The 6,690-nt window shown below is 40.4% G+C and overlaps 1 non-coding gene across 1 annotated transcript; it reads left to right on the forward strand.

Moving 5' to 3' along the window:
- Nucleotides 1-6,177: 6,177 nt before the first annotated feature.
- LOC147916900 (U6 spliceosomal RNA) lies at nt 6,178-6,282 on the forward strand. The gene has a single exon (XR_015552612.1). It is a non-coding gene; the product is annotated as a U6 spliceosomal RNA (small nuclear RNA).
- Nucleotides 6,283-6,690: the final 408 nt, after the last annotated feature.

Genomic DNA, 6,690 nt, shown 5'->3' on the forward strand with positions numbered 1-6,690 from the left:
AGAACACTGAATAATTTATAACTCATTCACTTATTGGATCAGTGGTGATTGTGCATTCTCTTTGTGCCTGGACTGTTAGGGCTGAGGATCCTGGTGACTTGGAATTTGGTGTCCTGGTTGAGAGCATAAACTCTAAAGTCGGGTGGCCTGGGTGCAAATTCTGACTCTGCCACTTACTAGGTGACCTCAAGCACATTGCTCCTTACTTAGCTTATCTCCAAAACAGGTTTTTTGCAAGAATCAAATGAGTTAACAGATATAAGTCGTCTCAAACGGTACCTGATTTATAGTGAGCATCTGCCGTTTTCATCCAGATAGCAACAGGTTAGCCCAGCTGGAGAAGAGGAATTGCCTCTGTCCTTATGTAAGCCATTAGAAAAGACAGGTAAGTGTGAAATCGCTCCTAGTCTGTTGTCAGGGAGGCATTTGTTTGCTAGTGTTGTCACATGTACTGATTTTATTAAAATTATCTGTTCAATGCCACAATCAACACCATTGCAACTCTGATCTCACGTGAGTCTCAGAGTAGCCCATGTGCCCTGGTGTAATGCGTCTGCTGAATTGGCCACCGTTTGCTCTGCCTGATCTTAGATGTCTTCTCAAAATGCCTTGTTCTATCTTACTCCGCTCTATGCCATTTCTTTGAGATGCAACACTTGCTAACCACCGTTAATTTCTCACAACAGGTCTCCATTTAACTCGCTTTCTGAAATTACCTGAACCACATCATTCTCCCCCATGGTCCTGGAGAGAACTATGAAGTGGAAGGATGCTTCGAGGCCCGTTGTCAGAAGAGTTTGGATTTGCTAACCAGGCCCTGTAGAGTCTCTTACTGCTCGGTAGGTCCCTGCAGCCTAGGCCCCAGTCACTTTGTCGTGGTCTTGTTACCTTGTTTACATTCTGTCCTCACTTTCCCTATTCCTGGCTCCCAACTATGTGCCACTTAAACTGTGGAAAATCACTGAGCACGTAGAGCTCGAAATTTCTTCTTCCATTAGTAACGGAAAGCAGCTCAAGGAAGCACTCCACTTGACATAGGATGACAACTAGTCACCAACTAAATTTAGAAAAAACAGATTCCTCTCTTTGGGGCAAAATATCTTGAAATAATTTCTCAAATTATTTTGAAGTTACCTTTAACCTGAAGTTACTTGCTTTATGTTAATATTTTAATCTTCATAAAAATGTTCCCTGCTGGTGTTCTGAGCATCTAGAACAGTGCCGGACACGTGCTCTGTAAATATTTGCTGAATGAGTTGAGGTACAATGGACATGATTATAAATATAAGGTTGTTTGGAAAAGAGATGGAAAATTATATCAAGGGTCTCCTGATGTGAAGAGGATTCACTGAACTATATCCAGAGTAGAATTTATTTGTTCATTTGTTCATACATTTATTCATTTAACAAACACGCATAGCACTTAATATTTGCCAGGCACTATTATAAGTGATTTATACATAGTAACTAACTTTGCTAAGATTTCCTCTCTATAGGGCTGAATAATCAGATCTTAGAAACTGAAATGAAGTTTGAAAAACAGGAAGTATATAGATTTCTATGGGTATGTTGGAAGAAATGTGCAACTGATTATTTATTTCATAGGAATAACAACTTGTTGCCGGCTTACTTATTCTCACAGGCCCTACTTGGAAATCATCTTGTTCTCTTATTTACTTTCTGCCCTCCCCCTTCCATTTAGTCTGTAAGCTCTACCCATTGGCTGATAAAGCCTGTTCTTCCACTGTAGTATCTCTGTGCCCAGATCAGTGCCAGGCATTTAGTGGGCACTCAACAAACATTTGTTTGGTGAGTGAATAAGTGAATAGACTCCAGAGACCTTGCAGGGGTGCTACACTGCCTCCTCAAGACCACCAGTTTCCACCAAAGTAATTTATGATGATTTCCAGGCTTGTTTTTCCAATTTAAATTTTTATTAGCTAAAGCATATATTTGGCATTAGACACGTCCTCAGACTTTTAGGAACCAGTCTTATTGGAAGAAATTAGGCTTTGAGAAGACATACAGATGGCCAACAGGTACATGAAAAGGTGCCAACATTACTAATATGCAGAGAAATGCAATCAAAACCACGATAAGCTATCACTTCACACCTATTAGAATGGCTATTATCAAAAAGACAAAAGATAACAGGTGTTGGCAAGGATGTGGATAAAAGGGAACCCTTGTGCACTGTTGGTGGGAATGTGAATTGGTGCAGTCACTGTGGAAAACAGTATGGAGGTTCCTCAAAAAATTAAAAATAGAACTACCAGATGATCCAGCAAACCCACATCTGTGTATATACGCAAAGGAAATGAAATTGGGATCTCATGTTCATTGCAGCATTACTCGCAAAGCCAAGATATGGAAATAACCTAAATATCCATCAATAGATGAATGGATAAAGAAAATACGGTATAGGGCCAGCCCCATGGCTTAGCGGTCAAGTGCGCGCGCTCTGCTACTGGCGGCCTGGGTTCGGATCCCGGGCGCGCACCAACGCACCGCTTCTCCAGCCATGCTGAGGCCATGTCCCAATACAGCAACTAGAAGGATGTGCAACTATGACATACAACTATCTACTGGGGCTTTGGGGAAAAAATAAATTAAAAAAAAAAAAAGAAAATATGGTATATATATTCAATGGAATATTATTCAGCCTTAAAAAAGAAGGAAATCCTCCTATTTGTGATAACATGGATGAATATGGAGGACATTTTGCTAAGCGAAATAGGCCAGACACAGAAACACAAATACTGCATGATCTCACTTATATGTGGAAACTAAAATTGTCAAACTCACAGAAGAAGAGAGTAGAAGGGTGGTTGCCAGGGGTAGGGGGGAAATTAGGAGATGTTGATCAAAGGGTACAAAGTTTCAGTTATGCAAGATAAATGAGTTCTGATAAGATAATGGCCATATAAGGAAAGCAATAATAGTTAGTGATACAATATTGTATACTTGAAATTTGCTGAGAGGATGGATCTTAAATCTTCTCAACACTCACACAATGGTAACTTTGTAAGTTATGATGAGTTATTTAGCTTGATTGTGGTGATCTTTTCATAATATATACATATATCAAAACATTAAGTTGTATACCTTAAACATATACAATTTTAATATGTCAAACATATCTCAATAAAGTTGTTTAAAAAAATAAAACTGATATATGAGCACTAAAAAAAAAACAACATGGGGGGCAGGCCAGTAGTGTAGCAGTTATATTTGTGTGCTCCGCTTTGGCGGCCCAGAGTTTGTAGGTTTGGATCCCGGGCGTGGACCAACGCACCGCTTGTCAAGCCATGCTGTTGCGGCGTCCCATATAAAGTAGAGGAAGATGGGCACAGATGTCAGCCCAGGGCCAATCTTCCGCAGCAAAAAGAGGAGGATTGACAACAGATGTTAGCTCAGGGCTAATCTTCTGCACAAAAAAAAGTACATGGGCTTTGAGGACAGGCCAACCTGGACTCAAGTCTTGCACTATCTTCACCTGTGGCAAGGCCTCGATGGGTCCCTGAACCTGATGGGATTGCTCCTACTTGCTGGGGCCACAGAGACCAATCTAATCCCTCTTTACCTGGAAATTGTGCTCATATCTCCCCCCAAATCTTCTCTTTTCCAGGCTAAAAAGGACCTTATTTTTTTCAATAATTTCTTAAGAAAATCGTTTTAAGTGTTCATTCTCCTGGTCACCCACTCTGAATGATCCACACATTTCCAGTGTCCCCTTTGAAAAGTAATGTCTATGGGAAATAAGTGTCTGCTAGGATATAGAGCAACTGGGACTCTCATACACAGCTAGTGGGTGTGCAAATGGTACAACCCACTTTGGAAAACTGGTAGTATCAACTAAAGCTAAACATGTGCATATCTTACAACCCATCAATTCCACTGCTAGGCATACGTGCAATGAAAATACATCCATTTGCTTTGCAATAGACATGTACAAGAATGTTATAGCAGCTTTTTTCATAGTAACCCCAAACTGGAAACACCACCCCAAGCCGATCAGTAGTAGAATGGATAAATTGTGATATATCCACACAACGAAATACTATACAGCAAAGGGAATAAATGACTTACAACTGTACTCAACAATATAGATGATTCTTATAAACAAAATGTTGACTCAAAAGAACGCCTACTATATTAGTCCTTTTATATCAAGTACCCAAAAATCAAGTAAAATAAATCAATGCTATTAGAAGTCAGAATAATGGTCACCCTGCAGGGATGGGTAATGACTGAGAGCTTGAGGAGGGTTTTGGGGTGTATCGGTCAGGACCCAATCGGGAGAAAGCAAGCATTGGGTATTGATTACACAGTTGTGTTCATTTGTGACAATTTATTAAGCTTTATACTTAGGATATGTGCTTTTTTTTTTTAATATAGTGACCGGACTGTCAAAATACTAGTGTGGATGGGACCTTGATCTGTGGCCTTCTATTGAAGCAGTTTTTCTGGCAAACCCAGTACTCAGTTTATTGTGTGCACCTTTCAAGGCTGTTCACAGCCTGACTGCTATTAGATAACTTCCTAAGGTCCCTTTCATTCCTATGGGTCTTCCCATTGCTTGCTGAACATGATAAAGGTTGGCAATAGCAAAATAAACTCCATCTTTTTGTGCCAAGAACATGATCCAGATCAAGTTCTAGCCAAACAGAACTGTTAGCTATTCCCTCTACACATTCCCGGTTACTACCTCTGCAACACCTGTACTGCCCTAGCAAAAGGCATGGAGGTTTCTTCCCCTGGACTTCCCCTCTCATTTTCCTTCCACATGTTCAATTTCTACCTATCCGGGAAGGCTCTTCTCAAATGATGCTATCTTTTCCAGGCAGTGTGGTCCTCTCTGACCCCCATCAGTGCTATCTTAGGGCACTGGTCTCATCTCTTCTTGGTCCAAGCATGGCACTTGTCTTATCTCTCATGGTGCCTTGCACATAGATAATGATGCTGTGCGAATTTGTTAAATAATAGAATGAGAAGATATGTTTTCTTAAATTTTTTAAACATTAAGTTTTTGAATATGAAAGAGCAACCTCTTTGTGCCTTTTCAGAAGGTTGTATGACATACTTCACACTCACCATAAGTAGCAATCTGGGTCCAATTAGGAGATAGAAATAACACAGTAGGCTAAACAGATGTTTAATAGAAAGAATTATTAACTATGATAAAAGAATAACTATAAGATATAAGGAAATTATATATGAAATTTCCGGTGGTATGGATGTGCAGTGGCCATACTGTATGTGACCCTCTGGACCACAAGTAACTGTGTGTAGCCATGTGGGTGCTTTGGTTTCCATGTCAAGAGAGCCATGGAAAGGTTATCACTAAGTGGAGGCTGCAAGCTTGCAGAGGTATGGCTGGGACAGGCTCCACTGGATGTCCTCATATGCCTGAGGCTGACACCAAGCCCTTGCCAGAAACTTCCAGAAGCCTCTTCCTCCTGTAATGTGCCTCTATGCTTTCTACTGAGGAAGCTTAACACCATGCCCAGGAGAAATGGTTAAAGGAATTCTCTTGTTTATCACAGAGCAGACAGTAAAGAGTGCATTGGGAGCTGAGAGGCACTAAATCAATAACCCACACCCTTTCCATCTTCAGAGCTTCTTTAATTCATTTGGTTCCAAGGACCTAGAGAACCATAAGGGTGTTGGTATTAACTGTGTTTTAGGCACTATCAAAGTCATCAGTGCCTGTAGAGCAAGGAAAAGGCTGAATAGGTGTGACCTCAGGCAAACCACTTCCTCCCCAGGGCCTCTTTCCTCATCTATATTGAGAGTTTGGAGTGATCAGTGGTTTTCAAACACCAGGCTACAGCAAGGTGAGAAAAACAAATACAGTGTTTCGTAGAGCTCAACTCATTCAATTTAAAAGTTGAACCTTTCAACCCTTTTTTTTAGCGTTAAAACATCCTGTCTTTTATGAAGTTCTGGTGACAAATGATAATTCTTTTTGATCCTTACTTAGCAAAATAAAAGTCAGCAAGCTCAGAATTTTGTTTTTGAAATTTTACTAGTCTGTGGAACCTGAAATTCTGGTCACTCTGGGACTAGATGTTCTCTCTCGAGACATTATCTCTGAGATCTGTGGTTCTAAAGGGCCTCTTGGTCTTTGCTTCTCTTCATCTAACTCGAAAGCAGACAGAAGAAAATCGAGAAAAGGTGCCCCCTTCAGCAGCACGTGTAACAAATTTGGGTCTATCACAGAAGATTAGCATGGTTCCTGCACAATAATGACTCAAAACACGTGAAGCGGTTCATATTTTTAAATATTTTGTAAACCTTAGGGCAACCACTAAAACATTTTAAAAAGAGGCATAACTCATAATCCAATAGTAGAAATATAATCGAATCATACAAAATAATCCAAAAGCAGGCAGAAAATCCAGACAAGAGTGGAAAAATTGTGTGTATCTATGTGTATGTATCTTGCTTAGCATAATGGCCGAGTCTTAGTGGCAGCAAACAGCCTGAGTTCTACCAAAACACAAATTATCCAAGTTGGGAGCAGTGCTTGAATTACCTAGACTGCTTTGAAAGCACCAAAGAAACTAAACAAAATATTGACGGTGGAGCTTTCCTAAACTTCAGCGAATGAGAATCACCCACACTCCAAGGGTGACAGGTGGTTAGGTGTCAGCTACCTGTCTGCCCTCCTAGCTTGATCAGCACACC

Source organism: Ceratotherium simum, chromosome 6, assembly GCF_057802395.1.
Source record: "Ceratotherium simum simum isolate JZ-2026a chromosome 6, ASM5780239v1, whole genome shotgun sequence".
Lineage (NCBI taxonomy): Eukaryota > Metazoa > Chordata > Mammalia > Perissodactyla > Rhinocerotidae > Ceratotherium > Ceratotherium simum.